Raw genomic sequence first — 26,564 nt, 5'->3', positions numbered from 1 at the left:
ACCTTTATCTTTTGGTCTTGTAGGTACAACAGCTGATATGAACTGTGGGCACCTTTTATTCTTGTATGGTTGTCTAGCATGTGACTTGGGTTAGCATGATGCCTCAGAATCTCAGTCTCTACTCTTTTCTTTATTTGGTTTGTTTTCAAATTATATAGATATATGTGTGTGTGTATATATATATATTGTATTGGTCAGGTCATGAGGCCTGAACTCTGGGGCTGGGCACTGTCCCTCAGCTCTTCAGCTCAAGGCTAGCGCTCTACCACTTGAGCCACAGCTCCATTTCCGGCTTTTTTCTTTTTTTGCTTATGTGGTGCTGAGGAATCCAATCCAGGGCCTCAGGCATGCAAAGCAAGTGCTCTACCACTGAGCCAACTTCCCACCCCTCAAATTATATTTTTATAATCTTTAAATAGAGGTACAGAGGAATTACCATTCCACAATTTTTTTTAATGTTTTTTTAAAATACAATGCATCTTGATTGATGTCAACCCTTTTATCATCCTCCCTAATTCTTCACAAGCCAACCCTAACCCTCCACCCCATTTTCTTAGTTTTGCTTCCATTAGGAAGAATTATATTATATCATTTACAAAGAAGTAATGGACTTGGAAAAATTATGTTAAGTCAAGTAAATGAGGCCCAGAGGGACAAAGAATGCATGTTTTCTTTCATATTTGGAAGCTAGAACTAATTTATAAGAATATAAGTAAACAATGTGGTGTTGTATGCAAGTGTCCACAAATGTATCAACAGAAATACCCTGTTTGCAGGTGAGAATTCAAGTGGCATAATTCCATAGAAAAACTCAGAGTCTTAACAAAATGAACATCAGGAAACTGGCACTTGAAAGGTGGAGTGAGGGTCCTTGGGAGGGAGGTAAATGAATGAAAAGAGGAAGGGGCTATCAGAATAAAGTCATATTCTCCAATCTCTGGTTTAGTTCCATGTAGTTCATTGGTGGAAAACCCACATTGGATCTTTGCCATGGAAGCACCTTGTTTAACAGCTTCAGGTTAGGTTTCTTTGTCAATTGCCTTTGGGTTTGTGGATAGGTTACTGTGAGAACTCTTGGTTTTTATTTGGATCCCAATGGAAACCAGAGGGAGTCTAGAAAGGCATTGGTTAAAACCAATAGATGAGTTCTTATGAGGTTGGTGTGGGAGAAGTTATAAAACATGTTCTAGACTCAAATACAAATTTAGAGGTTATACTTTTTTTGGCTTTCCCATACCCAACCACTAAGATGAATGAAAACTAGAGAGAGATTTAGAGGTAGGCCTAGGTTGCTTTCCACTCTGTCCATTCTTATAATACAAACACAGAAGGACTTTTCTTTTCTTTCTCTGTACTAAGTCCTTCTAATAGGGAACAACAGCCTCATGTTCTAGACCAAAGTCTCTTTTTATAAAGATTTCTGTACATGAGTTCTCAGGCTCATTCATTGAAATGTGAAGTAGGCCCTCAAAGAACTTAGCAAATGGATTTACTCTTTACAAATTCTTACTTTATGTAACAATTGTTACAATTACATGGGCAAGATAATGAGTACATTTCTGATCAAGCATTGTTGCCTCCTCCTTTGTTTCCCCTTCCCATCCCTTCCCATCTCTGAACCACCCCCCACCCAAATTCTTACTTCTCAGCTAAACACTCATCCTTCCCTGATGTAAGAAAATGTGACTACTGTGTTGGCATTAGCAAGAAGAAACATGATTTGAGGAGTATTACGAAATACGTCGCTTTGATAGCTTCAAAATACATTTCTTGTACAGTTACGTGGGTACGTGGGTATAGTTAAACGTCTAGCAATCCTTGTGGCTGAATGTGCAATTTTACTCTAGCTTCTGGCCAACTTAACAGGAAGAATCATTTTCTAATTCATTTTGTCTAGCAAGTAGAAAAAGTGGAGATCTGGTTTTATTGTGAACTAAAAATGAATAAGATTTTGTAGATTATATTTAGTATACAGCTCATAAAAAAGGAGAAGTAATTACAGTCATAGAGACAACCAGGTAAAGACTTCTTTTATCAATACCAACAACAAAAATGACTTTCATAGTACAATGTTGTTGACTTTTTAAACTGGCATTTTTAAAGATTGTTTTCCAGGTGTTTTGTCAGCAAAAACAAAGGTTTAATAAAATTTATTTATGATTGTTAAAGTGTAAAATTCTGTTTTACATGATGGCAAGTTTTCTTTCCATAAGACTTCATTATTTGTAGAAGGCCATGTCAGATTAAGATGAAAATTAAATTATGATAATATGGAAAATATAACTAGAAAATTATTTGAATCCTTCACAAAGTTGCTGCATTCACTTTACCTGAAGAAGTATTTCCTTTGTGGGGCAAGCTGATAATTAAAAGTATAGAATTGAATATTTGTAAAAGAAATATAGTGCATTACGCACTATTGCCTGACAGTTTATCTCTCACTCTTAGTGTTCCTTTCTAATTATGAGCCAAAATTTATCCCAAATTCAAAATTCATTATAAAAAGAAACACTCATAATGACCACATTTCCTAAAATAGTATCTGAAATTATGGGCAGATTTATTCGTGTTAACGTGAGGTTTGCATTTTAATTTACAGGATGGCGCTGTGGATTGCTTTGTGAATAATTTCGTTTAAGGACAGTTTGTAAGAACAGATAAAACCAAAGCCAATTATAACATGAACTCTTCCCTTCTTCTCTCCTGTGTGCACAGAACACCATAAGTTGAGAATAATTTTTCTTTATTGCACTTGTATAATTCAATGCATAAAAGTTTTTACTCAAATATATATTTATGTACATATAAAAGTACACATAATGGATGGAAAAAGTAGCATTACTGTTTATTCCTCTTCAACAATTTTATGTTTATCTATCATTCACATCAAAGTTATAGATCTGCAAATGTTTCAGTTGTGTTTTTGAGAGAGATAACAATTATTTTTCTTCTTATGAACCTAGAAATAAAAAGGCTATGTAAAATTGTAAGAATTTCTTCTGTTGCTTTTAATGATTTAATCATAAAACATAAAAATTTAAAGATGAAGAAAATCTCCCCCTCTTCATGTAGCCATAAGCAGCACTTCTGGAAGGCAATTTGACTTACAAATTGTGTACAGTGTTGAGCAGTTGTCAGAGTTTTATTAAAAATTATATTTAAATATACTTATAATCATTTTAATTTCAGACTTGTACTTTGTCATGATTTCTGGGAATTTTCATTCCTTGAAGATAATTTTGTTAATTTGTGCACATTGTAGCAATCATTTAAAAATTATTTTTATCACCTTTAATCAATTGTACAAAGAGGTTATGATTCAACAAGTCAGTTGTAAATTGATTTTTTGAATGGAAAATATGACTTAAACTTAGAATTTTTATGTATAACCATGATGTTCTTAGTTCTCCTTTCCCTGGGCGAATGCAATGTAGTATATAGAACTATAAAAATATTATGCTTATTTTTTCTTAAACATATGTAAATAATACATTTTCAAATATTTGTGACTCTGCTTTGTAAAGCAACATCAAATTGAAAATGTGAAAATGAAAAGTCTCCTTTTAAAATAGTACTATCCTTTAGAGATTGGAAATTAGTTAACATGATTTTAAATTTATCTCAAGGCCTGTGGAAAGAAACTGGCTTTCTAGAATGTACACGGTTGAGCATCATTCAGAAATACATATCTCCCTCTTGGAATTCAAATTGTATCTAGTAGTACTATTTTTATGCCTCTTACTAGGAAATGAAATACTCTAAATTTAGTGCTTTGGAATTTTATTTCCACTAAAAATTTCTTCAGATATATGAGCACCATAATAACAACTTCGCGAGCTGATTCTTCATTACAGTTTCCCGATAAGAACTTCACCCAAGACAGTTCCTCTGGGATGACTGAGACTAAAAATCAATTCAGATAGCATTAGAACAAATTTAAAGACCAAAAAGAAAAAAAAATCAGAAAAAGCATGCACGCTATGGTTAAATAGTGTTTCCCTCTTAAGAACATTTTTTTTTCTTCATTTTTTTTTTTTTTGTAAAAAGAAAGCATTTTTCAAAAACTTTTAAATTTTTGGTGTTACTTCATATTTTGGTAATTACACCCACCCAATTTGGAAAGAAAGAAATCTTTTAGCAGATATATGAAAGATTTAGTTGATTTTGTTTGTCAAAAGACCTTGGGTGAAGGTCTTCTGAAGTCTTTACAATGTTTTACAAATTCTAGGAACAAGTATTATGAGCATGGAAAGATAAGTGCAGTGAATCTATTTTAGTAGAAGTTAATAATCAATTCATTATTTTCAAGAAAATCATTACATTTTGAAAAAAAAACCTGTAGTACACTAAACTGAGCTCTGATCATCTTAGAAAGAAGCCTGTCAAAATAAATCAGGTTGATAACTGATTAGCAGAACGTGTAGTCTGTCATTTTTAAATATGTGCCCAATTTCTTCACATAAATCTTACCTTTAAAATCTTCAAGGGGAATATTTATTTTGGGCACATTGGCCATGAATATCAGTTGACATTTATACAGTGTGCAGAATTTATACTGTGGGTTAGGATGTTGGCCATAATTCTAGGCTGATAGTTTGTAAAGGGAAGATTCCATTTTGTACTGTTTATAAAATGTTACTCTGCAGTTTTATGCTCCAAGACTAACAAAGTCTATCCAAGTATAGTCAAGCACTGCAGTTTAACTTATTGCATTCATTAAACTAGGCTTAGATTGTCCTAATTATATGTTATCAACAATTAAGAAATGGATCACATGCCACAGACTGGCTAAAACATTCGGTATTCTTGGCTAGTTGCCAATGGAGGTGTCAAGTTCCATTCTACCTTGTCATCATCTGCATCTCTGCTTTTGCAGTACAAGCAGCAGCTGTGCTAGACAAAATAATTTAAATTCTCACATGTATTTTTCCTTTAGGAAAGAACTCACACTGAATTGCATTTCTGGTGTGACTAGTGCTATACCTGAATGAGTCTGTGCTGAAAATGCTTTTTATGCGAATATAATTTTTCACTGATACCATCTTTCATGACTTTCAAATGCATTTGTCCTATCAAAATAATGGTCTTACTTTTCATGTTGAAATGATTACCAAATGGATTCTGTGGGCAGCAATGTACTCTGCTTGTTCGTCAATGATTTTCCTATACCTCAAATTACATAATTTTATAGGTGCTCTGTTTCAAAGGAAAACAATCTTTATTGATCCAAGCAGTCAGAATTAATTGTGGATCTCTGCTCTCAAAACTCCTGGCAAAATCTTTTTATTCAGAACATCCATATGCCAGACGTTCAACACTTCACAAATCCTTGTGGGATGATGGGTTTTTCAAACAGTCTGATTGTTCAATCTACTGTGGCTTCTGAAAGCAGAGATTCAGCAAGGTTTTCCCTTGAACTGAGACAGGCCGAGCCAACTTTATGAAAAGCTAAATCTGACCTGGCTTTTGCTTCAAATTGTTATCTTTGTTCTTGATAAAGTACAAAATGGTTTTTAGAAGCTGTCCTTTATTCCATGTTTGACTGAGAGAAGACCTGCAGCAGGATCATGGTGAAATGCTGCCTTCCTAATAAACCCTGTCCTTCTCAGATAGATCCCATAATCCACAATCATGATAAGCTAGTCCTTACAAGAATGAATGACTCAAGCTGGGCACCAGTGGGTTATGCCGGAAATCCTAGCTACTCAGGAGGCTGAGATCTGAGTATCACAGTTCAAAGCCAGTCCAGAAAACCGGAAAACCAGAAGTGGTGCAGTGGCTCAAGTGGTAGATCACTAACCTTGAGCTGAAGAGCTGAGGGACAGTACCCAAGACCAGAGTTCAAACCCCACCACTGACAAAAAAAGAAAAAAAGAATGAATGACTCTATAGTTCTTCTCAGAACATCTATTCATGTGGGCATGTACTTTAAGTTTCCATTTTACTTGCTTGCTGAAAGCTTTACTGCCTCATAGGTGATTCAAGGTGCAGTATGTTCCTAATTAGAAGACGTTAGCGTATGCAAGAGACCAAGGAAAGGTGTGTAATTTTCCTAACACTTGTCCTGGGCCATTTTGTAATGGTCTCTACTGAGACCATTTCTTAGTGAGCCATGAACTTGTCAAATTTTTTAAGTAAGTTTTTTGTTGTGAAAATACTGTACAGAGGGGTTACAGTTACATGAGCAAGATAATGAGTACATTTCTTATCAAGCATTGTTGCCTCCTCCTTTGTTTTTCCCCTACCATCCCTTCCCTCCCACCTCCACAACTACTCCCTCCCCCTCCTAAATTGTAAAGTTCGTTTTACAACATAGTGTCTTGTACATCTCATTGTTACAATGGGTCAATCTGTATTTCTATTTAACATTTTGTTTTTTCCCTTCCCCTCCCCACATTATACGGACATCAAATACAGTGAAAACAGGGGTTATACCGTGGGGGAGGAATATATAAAGCAACAAAAAAATCACATAGTACCTTATGAATATGTTAGAAACAATAGCAAGAAAGAAAAAAAAACACTTGTGTCCTCATCTTGGTGTTCATTTCACTTAACTTCAGCTTACCTGGTCATATGTACATAGCTTTTGACCTTTTCTACTTATTCCAGACATATACTAGTTATTGCAAATAAGGGAAACCATGGGATCTATGTTTCTTTGGGCCTGGCTTACTAACAAGACCATACTAAAGCTACCAGCACAACTATGTTTATTGCAGCATTATTTACCACAGCTAAGATATGGAACAAACCCAGATGCCCCTCAGTAGATGAATGGATCAAGAAAATGTGGTATATATACACAATGGAATTCTATGCCTCCATCAGAAAGAATGACATTGCCCCATTTGTTAGGAAATGGAAAGACTTGGAAAAAATTCTATTAAGTGAACTTTTCAAATTTTGCTTCACACTGGGATGTTTTTGCTAGTTTTCACAGCTTCCAGAAATAAGCCAAGAAATTCAGTCTCCAAAATCAACTTCATAGAGTAATAATTTCCTTTGACTTGACTGAAGAATTTTTTTTGTCCTTGGGTATATGATTCTTCTAGGGATACAAGTGCAATCAGGGAACAACCTATTCTCTTTGAACAAAGTACTATGCCACTCCTTCCTCTGCTGAAAACCCAGTCACACAGTCCAATTACACATATCTTCCTCTCATCTCTCTCTCTCTCTCTCTGTGTCTCTCTTCTCCCTATCAACATACACATATTCCTGGGTTTAGTACTATGCATCAGGCTACTGTGAGATATGCTATTCAAAACAATTAGTTGTGCTAGACTTCATGTAATATGATCTGGGGGGAAGCAAAGCATTTCCCATGTGTTTGCCTGGAACCTGGAGCAATGTCTACCCTCAAGGTTACTTGAGGGTAGTTGAGGGTTACTTGAGACAAAATGTCTCATTCAACTTCTTTCTCTTTTTTTCCCCTTTTTTAAAAAAAATTAATTTTATTGTCAAGGTGATACACAGAGGGATTAAGTTACGTATGTAAGGGAGTGCATTTTTTTTGTGAACATTGTTCCTAACAACCTATCTATTTACTCTGTTTCTGATTTTGGGGGGGGGGGGAATCTGTTAAGAGTTGATCAGGATTTTTGGTTTATTTTTGTTTGTTTTGTGATTGAAAGCCTTATTTTCCTTTCCAATGATTTTTCTTCTTATCTCCTTGTGTGTTATTAACATTTCCCCTACACTTATTTTTTTGTTTTAATTTATTGCTGGTTTTCTTAGGTCTTTTCTCTTTGAAGCTGATTCTTGCTTGTCTTTGTCAACTTTTCTCTCCTTTTATGCTCTTTGCTGTTTTCATTTAGGTTTAGGCTGAATTGCTGGGGCAGCTGCTTTCTTTGACCTTCCATGGACTTTGCTACCAGAATTACCAACTGGCAGGGTGTGGTGCCTTAAGGCCTTCCAAGAGTCTTCCAATGGAAATAGTGGAGTAACATGTCAAGCCATAATGTGTAATCAAAGAGAATTCTGGTAATTTTAAACATTGTAAGCCACATTCATTATATTAAATGAAGCAATTATTAAATTCTGAATCTTCAAGTCAGTCAATTCCATGCTGAAGCTGCATTTAGAATCAAGAAAGCACATAGTGATGGGTACTAGTTAATAAGAACACAGAAAATAAGCTCTGAGCAGAAATTTAGTATACCCCTCCTTTGCTGAACAGTAATAAACTAACACTGTTCTTGGTCTTGTCTTTTCTTAAAGAAAATTAATGGAAAGCATTTCTATTATATTCCTGTGTATTGTTTCATAACTTTTATAACTACTGAGATTTTTGAGCCAAAGCCTACTCTTTCATTAGGCTCTCCCTGCTCAAAAACATATATATTACAAATAATATGATCTCATTATAGTAGAAAGTAGATATTTAGTTTATTTGTATCACTGGGAGAACAATTATATTTTTAATCCTATGAGAAGTTAGTTTATTTTTGTTTCAAAATACTAAGTACTATACCAAGGTAGAGTTTACTGTGCTGAGAAATGTTTCTAGTTTTAATTTAAGCGTCTAAAGAGCCTATTTTGCCACTTCTATTCTTCTTCACTTCATCAGCAACTTTCTCTTCAGCTTCTGGGCAGTAATAATATTTGCAGGTAATGCCTGGCACTTCAGTGGGGCGTGCCTGACTACTCATGGGAAATGAACAAGGACAGAGGGAGGCCCTTTTACACTTTGTTGCCAGCAGGACAAATCGCTGAAATCCTCTTAGATATTAGAGGGGAAGATCTTGAGCTATTCTGCAATCTCCAAAGGACTAACAAAGTTCATTCCATTTGTCATTGAAATTTGACAGTGATGTAGAACAAAACCTTTCCACAGTGGGGGCTGGCTGCACTCAATTCCTTTTGCTACAAGGAAATTAGGTCAGAAGAAATTTAGGTCAACACCTTACAGAGATGCCCCCTTGCCTGAAAGGAGCTGGAGAACTTTAAAAAATGATTTACACAGAAAGATGATTGTTTTTGCCTTTAATTTGAAAAGTGGTACCTTCCAAAGCCTAGTGTGATAAAAACGCAGCTATGATTCAGCAAAGAAAATTGCCTCTTACATCACTGGCATTTCTCTTCATCAATTCTGGAATGATCCTATGGTGCTCCTAACCAAATCTGATTGACCCAGTTAAATCATGCAATTCAAGAAGAGTGTATCAAACCTTTATTATGTGCAATGAACCTATTAGTAATGGAAAATGTATAAAGATTGTTAAGAAATAGTCTCCTCCCACCAAGCCCATCCTCTTTATCATAGAAGACGTTATACACTCAGGAAGAGAGAAATTCTCCGAGTAGAGCCTAGATGTCACCTATTCTTTCATTACACATTGGTGACTCCTGTACGTGAAATACTATGAGAAGTGATACACAGTGGTAATCCAAAGTGGTCCCAGACTGAGAGAAAAAAGCTGTTAGGTCAGTTTGGGATGAGCAAAAAGGATTTTTTTGGGAAAAAAGCCTTGAAAACACAGCAGCTTAAGTAAACATGGAACAGATATAATTTATTTTTAAAAGTATTTTTAAATTTATTTTAAGGGTGGTGTACAGAGGGGTTACAGTTACATAAAATAAGGTAATGAGTTGGTGATCTCAAGAGTGTTCAGGTGGAAGTGGTGAAACGAAGGGCCCAATATGTCCTGGGAAGAGGAACAGCAAGTAGATGAAATCTGCCTGAGAGCTTGAGTGAATAAACCAGTATTTATGAAGATAAAGAGAAGTGTGTGTTGTATCTGAGCAAATCTCATGGTCCACCTTTAGTACCTTAAGCATAGAACACAGAAATTGACCTATAGATGCTTCTTGGTTACAATGAGATTAGGTCCTGATGCATTTATGTTAAGTTGAATGTCTTCACATTGAAAATGCAACTGGCTAGGCTGTCAAACAACCTGGCTTGACAACAATGCTATATGGAGTAGAGTTTGGTTATACTTGTGGTTCTGAGGTTAACTGGGAACTTCAGCTTTGCTGCTGGCTTTCCTGGCTCTCCACAGAATAACTGTTACACCTGGGGAGAAGACTGAAACTAAATTCAAATAGTGCTTTCAAACCATTATGAAGTTGAAAATTGCAAATTAGAATTTTAATGGTGCCTTGAAGGCCACACTGAGAAATGCCATATAATAGGACCTGCAGAAAGGACTTTAGGACTTAGATGGGCCCTCTGACCAATAAAGATGGAGGAATCAAGTGTAGAAATGCTAAACTATAGACCTGTATCTATTTTTCTAGCTTGCCTCTTGATATATATTTTATTTGACTGACATCGGCATATAAATGTATTTTCCACAAGAAGCAAGTAGAATTTTATTAAATACACTTTTTAATGTATTCTAAGCTGCATCTAATTTGAGGTTTGGCCAGTTTAAACAAAAAGAAATGAATGAGAAATAGTAAAAAAAAAATGAGCATGATTTATATTCTCTGGTGATGTGACCACCTTCTCACTACATACATCAGTTAGCGGAGTTTGCTTTCAGCAGTGGAAATTTCATTATCACATCTAATTCTGGTTTGGTAGCACATTAAACTTTCAAACAGTTAATGACTCTGGTTTTCTTTCTGCTCAGCTTTACCTTTCTTAAAAGCACCGGCAAGAGGAAAGAAATGACAGTAAGACTGAATTATGAACTTTAAAAAGTTGAGAACAAGTAACTACTTGTACCTTGAAAGCTGCTCTTTCTGCTCTTGATTAACTGTCTGCAATAGGTCAGTGGTGAGCACTGTGTACCATAGTGGTGATGGTTGCAGCAGACTGGCATGAGATTGGTCTGGGATCCAAAGGCAGCAAAATTCTTTTTGGTTTCAATTGAACACATTGAGATCATCCCAAGTCTGTTTGAGTAAAATGGCTCATTTCCTACATTTCTTTTCAGTGTATTCTATCATCATTGTGTTAAACAACACTTGGGGGAAGATGGATTAATTTTTTAACGGCTCATGCTGAAGTTCTTTGTAAATAAATGATTAGTAACTCTCTGAATAAGGTCTGGATTCTAGAAATAAGCTTGGTGTGGTTGTATATTTACATGGACATGTGTCCATGTAAATTGGATACATGTGTACTTGTTTGTATTTGTCAGGCATCTATATGCCCAGTTTCATATACAATGCATCTGTGAGTGTGCCTGTACAAGTGTCTGTTAAGAACTTGTTCCATGTCTTTCTCTTAAATTGACTGTCATCACTGCTTATTATTTTCACTGTTGCTAATGTATAAGCTTTTCTGCATATCTGCAAATGGTGATCATTTTGCAATTCGATATGGCTTACATTTAGACCTTTGCACACTTTGGGAATGGGAACACTCAAATCACAAATGAGTGCCTAGTGATGCTTTTCTTCAATAAGATGACTCACAGAGGGGAGTGTTTTAAAAGGAGTTACAAACATCTGCTCTAGAGAACAGAAAGTGTGGTTGGGGCTGGAAAGTGGCTCAGTGGTAGAGTGCTTTCCTCACATGCATGAGGCCCTGGGTTCAATTCCTCAGCACCACATAAGTGGAAAAAGTCACAAGTGGTGCTAGCCTTGAGCTGAAATGCTGAGGGACAGCGCCCAGGCCCAGAGTTCAGGCCCCACAAGCAACAACAACAACAACAACAAAACTTGTGGGAAAAAAAGAAAATAAGGTTGTAAGGCCTGACAGTGATTCTAAAAGTTCTCAGGCTTCTTTCTTGTTTGCCAAGAAAAGAGTAAACTTCTGGCTCATCTTCTTTATTGTGTATAATAGTATTCAAAGAGAACACATGATTGTTTCCTGTCTTGTCTGTACTGATGTATATACTCAATAGGGAGTCATAATTATAGGAAAACTTGCCTTTCTTTGCTAAATCTAATAAAAACTTGTCACTTACAAAAACATACCAAAATGAATTACACTGGCTTGATTTGCTTTTATAGAAACACTGTCAATTCAGAAAAATAGAAAGAGGTATCAAAATATGTATCTATTCTCCATTTAATATTCTCTAGTAAATCAGAAAATGAGAGGCCATAAAGCCACTAGGCAATCTAGGTCATAGATAACAAGGTGGCAATTAAAATGACAGTATCAATTATTTGCTTAAGTTATTTCCTAATATTTCACTCTGTAGGAGCCATTATGTAGGATCACCATTTACTACTCTATTATAAAACACTATTTTTAACACAAAAAACCTATATATAGAATCATTTAAAATATGATAAATGAAGAACCAGCATGTACTTAAAAAATAGGTGGAGGGAAATGGAAAGAGCCCTCATTTCAAAATATCTTCCACTAAAATCACAAGAAATTTAATACAAATGTTATTCCTAAAGAATAACACTGAGGTCATTTTATTTTCCCTTATCCTGTGATAAGTAGTATACTTCCACCAACAGTGGATTTCCTATTGCACTTTATCTCAATGTGTTATTATTATTATTAAACCATTGTTGTATCTTGCTTTCTTAAGCTTAGATTAACCTATTAATTTAAAAACCTGTATCTTTTACAGTATGTAAGGAAACAAAGGCTAAGCAACTGGAGATTGCAGAAATGTGCCATGCAATATATTCTGTTTATTCACTGCCGTGTTCATTTATCATTAAGGAGGGTATATCTTATACCTACCCCCAAATAAAACAGTATACTTTTGGGGGGCTTGTACTTGACTTTTTTTTTATGCTTCGTTCTTTAGTAGGAACAAAAATTTATGGATAATCCAAGATGTCTTGTGAAAGGTAATGACCAAAATACAGACATCATGGGAAAACTACATATAGGTGAAAGAAAAAAAAGCAAGAAAAAAAGTACATGTAGAAAAATGCAGAATGCTACAAATATTAAAAGAAATCATTATTTGTTGAAAGAGCTAGGGGAGAATTTGTTCAATGCTAAGAAAATAAAGCAATCATTTGAAGGTAAAGCATCTTTAAAACATTTCCAAACATCTTCAATACCATTGGCAAACATGAACTGAAAATATGTTATATTTATAAACTTCTTTGTTAAATGGAAACTTCTTCGTGCAACTACTTAAAGATAATGAAAAGAAAAAAAAGAACTTTAGCTAAACTCTGAGCAAAATAACAATCTTCTCATGTAAAATAGAAAACTGGAAGTGGTGCTGTGGCTCAAATGATAGAGTGCTCACCTTGAGCTGAAGAGCTGAGGGACAGTGCTTAGGCCCAGAGTCAAGCCCCATGACCCACAAAAAACAAACAAATAAACAAAAAAGCCCAGAAAATATTTTTGCATATATCAAGCAAAAGTTATGATTCTCTTGTCACATTCAGATTTGAGATTCGTTTGAAAACTAGAATAAAAGATACAAACTATGTTACAGTTAATAAGTATTGAAGTTTCTAATACATTTAGATTATTGCTACTATACTACTTTTCTACTGTGGAAGAAATTAAATAATTCTTAACTATATGGTTTGAGACCAAAGTGTTTCAGGTAGGACACAATAAATAGCAGAAAACTAAGAAAAGCCAGAAGTTCCAGACTGGTGTGTTATTTGTATGATGTCATAAAACATGACATCCTGATGACAAAAGAAATTCCAAGTGGCCTCCGGGTGCTTACCACAGGCTGTGTACTTATACTGACTGTATAGAAAGAGGAGGCAGAGTAAACCTACCCCATATACACCTCAGCCCAGGCCTGTACCTAGTCTGTATTGTGAATGGGGAGACAAGGGGAAAAAAAGAAAAAAAAGAAAAAAAAGAAGAAAAGAAATTCCAAGTAAAATGTGACTATGTGACTTTTTTTTTTTTGGCAAAAAGCCTAAGGAGAAAAAAGGGGTAATTATATGTGTCAACTGAATCAGCTCATCCAACAGCTTCTGTTTCAATTTTATTGGTGGAATGCAGTAGTCACAGGGCTAGCCACCTTCCAGACAGGCCAGGAAGTGCATTGTTTAGCTGACCACGTTGCAAACCCCAACTAAACTGGATTTTACTGCTAAGAAAAAAAAGAATAAATAACTATCATCTGCTAGAAGTTTTGCAATAAGAAAAAAATAGAAATTTAGCTGAGAGCTTCCAAATTAAATAATTAAAATTCCATGTTGACAAAAGAATGGAATGTCACAGGGAAAATCTAGGTTCACTGCCGGACAGCCATACAAAGTCAATCTTTTCCATACTTACTGGCTCAATTCATTTGAACTACCATGAAATAGATCAATAAAACCCAGACCAGTACTTAGGAAAAAGAGGTTATACTCTCAAATCTGCTATTTTATTACTTGTGGCAAATTTATCTAAGTTCTAGACTAGCTTTCAAGTTTTTCTTAATGAGGCACTTTGACATAAAACAGTACTTTTAAGATACACTGTTCTGCTAAACTGAAGCTAGTGGAAATTGAATGTGACAGTGATAGCTTAGAAATCTTCCTCTGTCCTGCTCTCAAAACTTCCAGTAAAAGAAGAGAGTTTCTGAACCTCTTCCCTACTTTAGCATTCCATGTGCCATCAAGGCAGAGACTAAGTTCTAGTTGTGTAAACATGCCATGCGGTACCACTTAGAATATTCCTAGGCATTTCTGGGACTATAAATGCAACATTTTGAAATCATTTTCCTTTATTCATTTATTTTTTGTTTCAACAAATAAATTACAATCCATTTTCTTTCTATTAGTTATTTGCATCAGTCTCTGTTTTGTAAACTTCTTAGTACATTATTTTGAAAATGTGGGTGCCCAAGCTGTGAGTTCAAGCCCCAGGTCTGGGAAAAAACCCAACAAACAACAACAATAATAATTAAAAAACCAAAAAGAAAGAAAAAAAGAAAAAAAAGAGAGGAAAAAGAAAAAAGAAAATGTAGAAATGGTGTATAGCTCCTGGGAAATTCTCAGAAGTTACAATTTAGACTTTTGTGTTCCTCCCCCTAAATTTGTTTGGCCTCCAATTTTTAGCTTAAAACTTCTGCCCAGTACTTAAATCACATTTACATTAACATCACACATACCCCTGAGGGAAGTAATAATGTTTTTGCTTCAAAGGTCATCATAACAGGAGGTCAGAGAAAAATCAAACATGACTTGAAAAACATAAGAACAGAAAGACACCCACAAAACTCGACATGTGGATTGAGCTCTATATGGGTGGTCAACCCCATCCAGACACTCCAGCAATAATCCAACCACATGACAGGTTCCAGAGTTGCTAACTAAGAAGCTAGTTTTATTTTATTTAAAATTTTTTAAAGAATTCTATTTTGAGCCCCCACTATCAAGGGGTAGGAAAATGTGCTGATTTCTTGGGTTATTTCATATTGGCCTTTAAGGTACTTTATGGAGATATAAAATGCATTTACATTTTGAGGTTTTATGAACATCAAACAACAGAAGGCCTCAGTATTTTTCTAGCACAATGAATTTAAAAATGAATTTTAATCTTAGCATAATGTGTGTTTAGAAGTTGAAACTACAGTTTTAATTATCGGATAGTGTGGCTTCTTTTGATAATTGTAATATTCCTAGGAGAAAATTAAGATGTAAAATTTTATTGCTCAAAATTGGTCTTGTTAAATCAAGACTCCTGAATTATTTTTTGAAATCACGTCAGAGTTAACTATAAGGATTTCAAAATTTTCAGAATAAATCTTTAAAATAAAATTTACAATTATATGTATTATTAAAATATTTATAGCCATTAATGTAAGAATTTGGCCTTTTCACCAATAAATAAAAACTCCAACATATTTGTTTAGTTATGATAGCCAATTAAGTAGAATATTTGGTTCTCATACCCATTTATTTATTTTGGCTATTTATCATTAAGATAGCATTAGAGACAATATTTCTTTTACATGCATGAAGAGTATCAGATTTAAAAATGTCCACTGCTTTATTGTTTGAATTAAAATAGAATATCTCTATCTTAGATCCCTCCCTCACCCCAGCTTAGTTCCAGGAACAATATATTAATGCTTTGACATAGGAGATGGAATTACTATAGGGTAAGTATGAAGACCCTTCCAAAATTTATTTGTCAAAAGTAATTTTCTTATAAGAGAGCATAGCAAACCATTTTCAAATCAATGTAACTATCTGTTAATTTTCTAGATGTTGGATGATTTAACCAAGACACCAGGGACTCGAGTCATCTTCTGAGTTCCCTCAAAAGAGAATAACCCTCTGCTTATCCAGTCCTTACAGCTCTGAGAAGTGCTGGCCAATAATCATAGCCGTAGGGGAGTATATTCTTAGCTTTATTTTTTTTCTTGCTCCTAACAGATATCCTAATAATCAGAAATTAGGCTACACTTTACTTCCTTCCTTCCTTCCTTCCTCCCTTCTTTCCTTCCTCCCTCCCTCCCTCCCTTCCTCCCTTCCTCCCTTCCTCCCTTCCTTCCTAGCTTTCTTTCTTTTTCTTTCTTTCTTTCTTTCTTTCTTTCTTTCTTTCTTTCTTTCTTTCTTTCTTTCTTTCTTTCTTTCTTTCTTTCTTTCTTTCTTTCTTTCTTTCTTTCTTTCTCTCTTTCTCTCTTTCTCTCTTTCTCTGTCTTTCTTCCTCTCTCTGTTTCTGTGTTTCTCTCTCTATGTTTCTCTGTGTGTTTCTCTCTCTCTCTCTCTCTCTCTCTCTCTCTCTCTCTCTCTCTCTCTCTCTCTCTCTCTCTCTCTCTCTCTCCCTCCCTCATTCTTTTCTTAGAGCTGGGGCCAAACTCAGGGCATTGTACTTGCCAGGCAAGTGCTCTTCAACTGAGCTAAATCTCCAACCCCTCTGTTCTTTTATTACTGTAGTTCAGGACTAAATCAAAACCAAGCATAGACCAATACCCATTAACCAGGTTTATTACCTAAGTCTACAGAAAACCTGGCAGCAGCTTAGTGCAGTACTGTCTATTTAGTCCTTTTGTGGGTGATACAGTTAGAACATAGTTTAGAGTAACAGTGTGTGATCTTCTTAGGCCTGGGAGTATAAGCTACATAACCATATAAACCAAGAAGAGGCTATAGTCATTTTCTTAGAGCTATCTCAGCTGGCCCCAAACTGCCCCATCATCTTCTCTCCCAAACAGGCCATTTTCCAGGATTCCCTGTCTCACCTCAACAACTGTAATAAGTCATGGGCTTATTCCCCTGACCACTTTACACTTCATACTTAGTCCAGAATGATTTCTTGAGAAACATCAATATGATAAAGCTACTCATCCTAAACTATCTAAAGTGACTCCTATTGCCTTCAGGATAAAAATTTAAACAGCAGAAAATGCTGTTGACTATCAAGGGTTATCTGTTCATCTAGCTACCCTTTCTCCATCTAAACTCATGCCCTAGCCTTAAGACATTACTGAAACCTGATGTTTTTAAAACATTACCAGGCTCATGCTTTCATGTTCCTATATGTATGTCTTCCTATATGTGTGTCTCCTGTTTCAAATTCTTTTCCATTTATTTATTAAACTTAGTTATTTTTAAATTTAATTTTGCATACTGAGGTTTGAACTTGGGGATTTGTGTTTACTACTGATTGAATAAGGTCATTTGTTATTGCTTTTTTTGTTAGCAAGTTAAGAAGCCTCTGTATTTTCTCTTACCTATAATTGTTTTCCAGTAAAATCTATTTAAAACATTTTAAACAAGACAACACTCAGTCTCGTTTAATATCTGGAAATTAGATCGATTTAAACATAAATTTTCTTTCATTTACTTTTTAAAAAGTAAGTTTGGTATGATAAAAAATTGCTGATTATTTGGAAAATGAAAACCAATTCAAGTTTTAACCAAATGGTAAAGCAGAAATGGTGGTATGAAGTAAAAAGTTAGGCGTGCATTCAAGTATTATGGGAAAGCTATTAGCACTGCCATATGGACAAGAATCCTTATCATTTAAATAGGGATACAGGTGGACCCACTGCAACAATGAGATGTACAAAATGTTATGTCAAAAAATAAACTTTACAACTTTGGTGGGGAGTGGGGGAGGAGGGGAGCCCGGTGAGGTGGGGAGGGGGGAGATGGGAAGGGATGGGAAAGGGAAACAAAGGAGGAGGCAACAATGCTTGATAAGAAATGTACTCATTACCTTGCCCATGTAATTGTAACCCCTCTGTACAGTATTTTCACAATAAATAATGATAATAATAAAAAATGAGTTATAACCCAAGTAGGTACGTGAAACTATATATGTGTATATACTTGTTAGTTTTCAGATAGCCTCACATTTTACCCTGGCCTGCTTTGAAGCATGATTCTCACATTTCTGCTTTTCACCGTGGCTTGGGTAACAAGTACATTCTCATTATACTACATCCAGCCTTTTTTTTTCTTTTTGTTCAGACTGCCCTCAAATCAAAATACTCTCATCTCTCTGATCCTAGCCTCCTAAGTGTCTGGGATGACAATCATGAACACCACCCAGCTACTGTTTGGGATGGAGATTTCACAATTTTTTTTCCCTCTGAGCGGGCCTTGGACTGTGATCCTCAAACTCCCATCTTATGAGCAGGGAGAGATACAGGTCTGAGTCACTGAGTCCTGATTTTGTCTAACTTTTAGTCACCTTCCAAACTTATTTACAGATGTCATTTTCTAGGAAGCCTCCTGGAACTCTGCCTACCTCATGCAGCACCTGTCTCAGGTACTCACTGAATCTGTGGAATTCTCCTAAAAGTAAGAGATGTTTCAATTTAAGTGTTTTTCCTATGTACTCTAGTGTTGAAAAAACAAATGATCAGAAACTATGAAAAGAGATTTTACTTTTAATTTGTTTAGATAGACTTGCAGTGGGTTGTCTGTTGGGACATGTAGAGCTAAGGACACAAACTATAACTAGATGGACCATTTTTCTCTTTGCATCAGCCTTAAAAGCCAAGGACAGTGACATAAACCAACTTGAACTAATGTCTGCATGAGGACATCTGTTAATGATAGTGTGAGAGGGAAACCTGTCGTTAATCATGATAATAAATGGAAACCTGTCGTTAATCATGATAATAAATGTTAAGAAGGAAGATATGACTATGCTGCTACAGGATATTAATTTAAGTATTTTCTATCCAGTGTTATTATTCAGGGAAAATACCAATTGGAGAAAATTCTAAGTCTATTCCTTGAAAACTGATTGAGAAAAGAAAGATGCGAAATGCTGTTTGGGGGGAGAATGTTATATATTTATATAAAGTCTGTGAAATTTTATTTAAGTGAAAAGCAGTCATGTTTTCACTCCAGATTCTGTTAGCATGAGTATACCTTTGGGAAGAGTTAAGAGCAGGAGCCATATAAAAGCAACAAACAGAATCTACAGCACAAAAGAAGGTCAGATGACCATTACCCCTGGTGGCACAGGTTTCTTGGTTGATTTCTCAGTGGTGTTAGCTAATTATTTCTTTCAACCTAAGTCCTAACAGACTTGTACTCTCAACCTTTCAGGACTCCCTAGATTCTGTCACATAAATCCCATTTCATAGACAACTTTCCTCCAAATTTTCTTAGCTATTTTCTGTGGAGTGGAGAAGGGACTTTCAGCATGTCTCCATTTGAGTCTTGAGCAAAGCCCAATTCATTAAGCCTCCAAAACCACTTCCTTTGCCCTGAGTCACGGTAAGTAAATATCACCAATTTTCTCTTGGTTCAGTTTTTTTTCCATTTATTATCTGCAGTGTTCTAGTCACAATATAGGCACTTAATTTCTTAACGGTAGAGACAAACTTTTGAAGGAATTTTAGACCAGTGTTAAGAGCTTATTATAGACCCATGCCTTAAAATTGTCTTTAAGTAGACAAGGATGTGGAAAAGAAGAGGCAAGCCAAGAAAGATATTACAGAAAAGGTGAATGTTTTTGCAGAGTTTCAAAGAATCAAGTTGAGTTTCACAAACACATCAGATTGGGAAGGGATTCTAGGAAGGAAGGAAAAATACCATCAAAGGCTCAGAAGAGGAAAACACAAGAAGCTGAAGTTGAACATGATTAAAATGAGAGCAGAATTTTAAAAGAAGAATGAAGAGGTAAACAGAAGTCAAACTATGAATGTGATCTCAGATTAAAACTGGCTTATAGGGGAGGAGCTATAAAGAGCAATAAAGAGTCAATTCGGTAATAATACATTATATGTTGTATGGAAATAAACAAGGATCTTCCTTTATATAACTAATATATTCTAAAAGAGAAAACTGCATTATTCTTCCTAGTGCGTTTATATTACTACACTTTTCTCCTGCATATTTTCCTGTGAAATACCCTTGATGTCAAATTGTTTTGAAATTCAATTTGCTAAATTCTCTAGAGCTTAGATTAGAATACATGCCTAAGTTGTTGTTGTTTGGTAAATAACCACAACATTTTCCATCTACTAGAGATACCGTAATCATTCTCTAAGTTGCTCAGTATTGAATGTGATCACACTACTTTTTATCCATATTGCAAGTCATGTAGTAAGGTAACACCTTGCTAATGCTGGTTAGTATTTTTAGCATATTGTTGTGTGCATATTTTCAACTTTCTTAAGTTTTCTGTATTTGTATATGTCTTGTCAACATCCAAACTAGGTAAATATTTCATTGGGTGCTTTCATGTATTTTTACTTGTGATATTAAATAATCCTAGTTATTTTACAAATGTAACCTCATCTGTTATATTTTTGGTAAAGCAAATATGATCTCCAAACTTCTGCATCTCTGAATATACTTTCAAATTCAGCACAACCAGTGATATACCAGTCATAAAATACTTAGATTCTAAAACTTTAACTGCTGCTAAAGTTCGTATATCAGAGAAAATGGAAAAACTCTAAATGTAAAAATTTTGCCTTTTCCCACTATTAAGCAATGCAAAGCTCATTATACTCCTACTGTCCCTACAGATAATATCTCTTATGAATTTATTGTGCACTATTATGGTCTTTTCTTATGTTTAACATGTATTCTAGCATCATTGGTATTTTCCTGATTATGGCTGAATATAATATACACATATTATATATGTATATATAGTATATATACATGTATATATGTATGCATATATGCATGTATATATGTATGTATATGTATGTATACATGCATATACACTATATAATATGTCTATACATATTACATATATTTGTATGTTGGCAAGGTATGTATATTTAAAAATCCAAAGGAATCTTGATTTGAATTCTACATGAAGAAATGAGAAGTCAAACTTGCCAGAACCAAAATGTATCCGTGCAGTTGATATTCTACCACTTATTCCTCCTGTGTTTGATTTTCTTAATTTGCTAGCCAACTTCAATATCGTGAAGACAAACTCCCACAGTCAGGATTTATTATGCCACTAGAATCTCAGAGGTCAATTTTGGTAGGAGAACCTATATTTAAGATAGAAGATTACTGGGCTATCAAATAACAAATTACACTAACGTTCAAAAGCAATTGAGAGAAGCTAATGGCAAAGAAGAAGTTAATTCTTTTCTTCTTTGGAGTAATTTGTTTGAATGTATGTATTATGTTGCTTGATATCTTCAAATGTGAATGACTTTATGTGGCTATAAAGGAGGGATAAGTATGCACAGTTCTAGTCTCAATGGCGCACATCTGTATGAAATCTATGCCTTACTTCTTGCCACACACCTGGCTGACACATGCACTACAGGAAAAAAAAATGGAAGTCTCCCATTGAAACGGCTCCCATTCTAAGTAGAATGCTTTGGGAGAAATGATTTGAAATGGTATTTGAATTGCCCTTTAAATAATGACTAATTTCATCTTAAATGAAACTTTTTGTTGTAATTGAAAAATTTGTTCCTATGAAATACAAAGAGCCCGTGGAGAAGACAGCCTGCACTGGGTGGTCCATATAAAATAGGAGCCCGCTGTAACTCCAAGTGAGATCCATTTTTCATGGAACCTGCAAAATTGTTGCTGTTTTCTAAAAATAGAGTATTTCTCCCATAGTTGAAAACTAAACCATGGTAGAGAAACTGCCGAATTTTGGCTCATTTTTGTATTTTTAGGAAAGTATCATTAGTGATTAAGAAGAAAATTTTTTTTGTTGCTTTGTGTGCTCCTCCCCCACGGTATGACCCCTCTTTTCGGTGTATTTGATGTTAGTATAATTTGGGGAAGGGAAAGGAAAAAACAAATTGTTTAAATAGGGATATAGGATAACCCATTGCAACAATGAGATGTATAGGATGCTATGTTGAAAAACTAACTTTACAATTTAGGCGAGGATGGGGGGGTGGGTGGTAGGGAAGAGTGTAGTTGAGGAGATGGGAGGGAAGGGATGGTAGGGGAAAAACAAAGGAGGAGGCAACAATGCTTGATAAGAAATGTACTCATTACTTTGCTTATGTAACTGTAACCCTTCTGTACAGTATTTTCACAATAAAAATCTTATTTAAAAATAAAAAAGAAGAATGAAAGAACAAAGGAAAGGAAGAAGGAAAGAAGAAAAGAAGGAAGGAGGAAAAGCAGGCAGGCTGTAACTTCAGCATTGAAAGTAACTGAGGTCAATTTCTGGTCCTACATTAGTTTGTTTAAACTAGTCCGCTACATAATTTGAGCTTTGTTTCTTTTATAAGAAAACTAGAGATAATAATACACATCTTGTAGTCCCTATAGAAATACTTGAAGAACTCTGAAAGTTTAATGACTTTTACCTATCACACATAGTAGATAATTCACTTGCAAAATTTCTGTCTTTAGGAGTTAAAAAATATTTGTTTTTCAGGAACCATAGAAATAAAATATTTCTCATACAGTAAATTATTTTGTATGAATTCTCCTGGCCCCAAGTTCTAGTGTTAAGTCATTAATAAAAGCTCCTTTTAAAATATATTCTGTTGGAGAAAGAAGAGTGCTGGAGGAATATCAATACCAAAATTCAAACTCTACTACAAAGCCATAGTAATCAAAACAGTTTGGTACTGGCACAAGAACAGACCTCAGGACCAGTGGAATAGAATTGAAAACCCAAAAATGAACCCATAGATCTATAGCCACTAATCTTCAATAAGGGAGCTAAAAAACAGAATGGAAGAAAGACAGCCTCTTCAGTAAATTGTGCTGGCAAAATTGGTTAATCACCTGTAGAAAACTAAAGCTAGATCCTTATATATCACCCTGCACCTGAATCAACTCCAAATGGATCAAAGACCTCTAAGTCAAAGCAGACACCCTGAAAACATTACAGGAAAGAATAGGAGAAACCCATATGTCTCCTAGGCATGGGCTAAAATTTTCTTAATAGAGACCCAGAAACACAACAAATCAAAGACAGGTTGGACAAATGGGATAGCATGAAGCTGCAGAGCTTCTGCATGGCAAAGGACATAGCTAGCAAGATCAATAGAAAGCCCACAGATTGGGAGAAGATCTTCACTAGCCATACTACAGACAAGGGTCTCATACCTAAAATATACTTGGAACTCAAAAAAATTAAATTTTCCAATAACAAATCCTCAAAGAAACAACTGCCCAATAAATAAGTGGGCTAAAGACTTAAAGAGAAACTTCTCTGAAGAGGAAATAAGAATGTCCAATAGACACATGAAGAAATGTTCAACCTCCCTAGCCATAAAAGAAATGCAAAGCAAAACAACATTGAGATTCCACCTCACCCCAGTTAGAATGGATATAAACAAGAACTCTAATGACAACAGATGATGGCGGGGCTGTGGACAGAGGGAACCCTACTGCATTATTGGTGGGAGCGTAAACTTGTTCACCCACTTTGGAAAGTAGTATGGAGGTTCCTCAAACGACTCCACATACAGCTCCCTTATGATCCAGCAATCCCACTTTTGGGCATTTACCCAAATGATCCCAAACAAGCCCATACTAAAGCTACCAGCACAACTATGTTTATTGCAGCATTATTTACCATAGCTAAGATATGGAACCAACCCAGATGCCCCTCAGTAGATGACTGGATCAAGAAAATGTGGAATATATATATATATATATATATATATAATTCCATTATATATATTCCATTATATATATATATATATTCCATTGTGTGTACACACACACACACACACACACACACACACACACACACAATGGAATTCTATTCCTCTATCAGAAAGAATGACATCGCCCATATTTGTTAAGAAATGGAAAGACTTGGAAAAAATTATATTAATGAAGTAAGCCAGGCCCAAAGAAACTTAGGTCCCATGGTTTCCCTTATTTGCAATAACTAGTATATGTCTGGGACAAGCAACAAAGGTCAGATAAAATGATGTTAAGTGAAATGAACCCCAAGATATGGACACAAGTGGTCTTTTCTTTCTTGCTATTGTTTTTAACATGTTTATAAGGTAACATGTGATTTTTTTTTGTTGCTTTGTCTGTCCTTCCCTCATGGTATAACCCTATGTTCACTGTATTTGATGCTGGTATAATTTGGGGAGAGGAAGGTAAAAGCAAATTGTTTAAATAGGGATACAGATTGACCTATTGCAGCCATGAGATGTACAAGACACTATGTTGAAAAATGAACTTTCTAATTTAGGTGGGGGTGGGAGGTGTGGGGTTGTCGGGGAGTGTAGTTGAGTAGGTGGGAGGGAAAGGATGGTAGGATCAACAATACTTGATAAGAAATGTACTCATTACCTTGCTCATGTAATTCTAACCCCCCTGTACAGTATTTTCACAATAAAAACATTAATAATTAAAAAAACAAAAAATATTTAAAATAAGATAAAATAGAGTATATTCTGTTGGGTACAGTTTTGACTGCAGAACATTTGTCTCATAAGATCTCCTTTATAGAGTTTTCTTTAATCCCATGAATTTGAGAATTGCTCCTTTCTAGTCTATCACCTGTTTGAGAAGTCTGCTAAGTCTCTGAGAAAGGATGATCAATCCAAAATAGTTCAACTGTGTTTATACATAGTTTCTAGGGCATTAATGAATGCCAATGTACAAGAGTACAAAAAGTAAGGGGCTTTAGTTTGGTCAAAGGAATTATCATTTGTCTAACAGCTAATTATTAGAGGCCAATGTTCTATGCACTTTCTGTAAGTTTTGAGGATGTGGTAGGAATAACAATGACAGGTTCTATACTTTCTTTCCAGTGAGGGACAGGGAATAAAATAAATTACACAGTAAGGTATGCTATTACTAAGAAAAATCAAACTTAAAAACTCTCTATATGAATATGTTAATATGTTTAATATGTTTATATTTTGCTATAATTGTTATTATAATCTAAGTTTTGAGATGGCCATAAAAATTAAATAGATAAACACTTTACAGGAAATATATGTCAATTAAAGCAGTGCTGAATCAACATTCAATCTATGAAGGATTTGAACTTGCAAATGACCTTCATCCTGTATTTCCTAGTATTACAGGGATTCTCATGGGCTGTCAAAAAGAATTTCAGATGAGCTCAGTAGTGAAACTCAGGAAGAAACTGTTCCAAGTAGAAATAGTTCAGGAGAACCATGGACAGAGTTTCAAAATAACAGGCATAGCCAGGCACTATTGGCTCATGCCTGTAATCCTAGCTATGCAGTAAGCTAAGATCCGAGGATCATGAGTTGAACCCAGCTTAGGCAGAAAAGTCCATGTAGAAAAGTCCGGAAGATTCTTATGTCCAATAAACCAATCTGAAAAAGCTGGAATCAGTGCTGTAGCTCAAGTGGTAAAGTGCTAGCCTTACAAAGAGGCTCAGGAACAAGGCCCAGACCCTGAGTTCAAGCCCCAAGACCGGCAAAAAGAAAAAAAAGAAAAAAGAAAAAAGTGGGAGATTTATTTGATCTGACTAGCTGTTTAACATTTGTTTTCCTCTTAATTATTTTTAACATGTGTGGATCAAATAATAATTTATTTATCTTAAAAATGAAAATAATTCATGTATAATGGTAAAGTCAGGATGCCTAGTACAACCTAGTAAATGAAAATTCTAAATTTTGAAATGGCAGTAACTATCAGGGGAGAGAAATCTTGGAATGTGTGTGCAACGCTGCTATTGTCTATGTAAGGGACTTTGTATAAATCTCTTAAATGTATTAAGCTCTAATTTTATTCCATGCCAAATGTAGGCAAAAGAGTCTACTTTCTCTAGCTCGAAGTCTGGCAACTTACTTTAGCCATAAATATCAATATGTTATGCACATTCAAAAATAGATGAAGGAATTTAATGTTAGGTTAAAAGATTTGTCTAATAACATAACACATAATGTTAAGACAAATGTTGAGGCCAGAATTCTCTGATTCCGAGACAAGAGCTTTAACATGATTTGTAGTATCCACCAAGCCAGGGTGTTCAACACAGGTCAAGAGACAGTGAAAATGGTTGGTAAATAGCTCTCTTTCTTACATCAGCTTACTATTCACTGTAACATTGGTTTCAGAGCAAAGTTAAAAAAATCTCTTCAAACAACCTATGCCTTAATGTTTTATTCTCCTGTAAAAACTGCCTTGCTTTGAATTGCTTCATTCACCTGCTTTGCAGGTCACACATAGCAAGGGACAATAACCCAGTAGTTGACTACCAATTTCCTGCAAGTTAAATGGAAGTGTTGAGAAACACAGATATTTCCTCCCTCTTTTACTAACATGTAAACCACTATGAGTTACATAAGGTCTAAGTTAGAGCAAAGGAATGCACTGGAAGTTTGCAAATATGCATTTACAAATTAGCT

General features: G+C 35.1%; 1 non-coding gene across 1 annotated transcript; it reads left to right on the top strand.

Moving 5' to 3' along the window:
* The first annotated feature begins 13,551 nt into the window (after positions 1-13,551).
* Positions 13,552-13,682, top strand: LOC122117402. The gene has a single exon (XR_006149149.1). It is a non-coding gene; the product is annotated as a small nucleolar RNA SNORA51 (small nucleolar RNA).
* Positions 13,683-26,564: the final 12,882 nt, after the last annotated feature.

This window comes from Dipodomys spectabilis, unplaced genomic scaffold, assembly GCF_019054845.1.
Source record: "Dipodomys spectabilis isolate Male_0828 unplaced genomic scaffold, ASM1905484v1 ptg000140l, whole genome shotgun sequence".
NCBI lineage: Eukaryota > Metazoa > Chordata > Mammalia > Rodentia > Heteromyidae > Dipodomys > Dipodomys spectabilis.
Note: the sequence above shows the minus strand (reverse complement) of the source record. Positions and strands in the feature narration are given on the sequence as shown.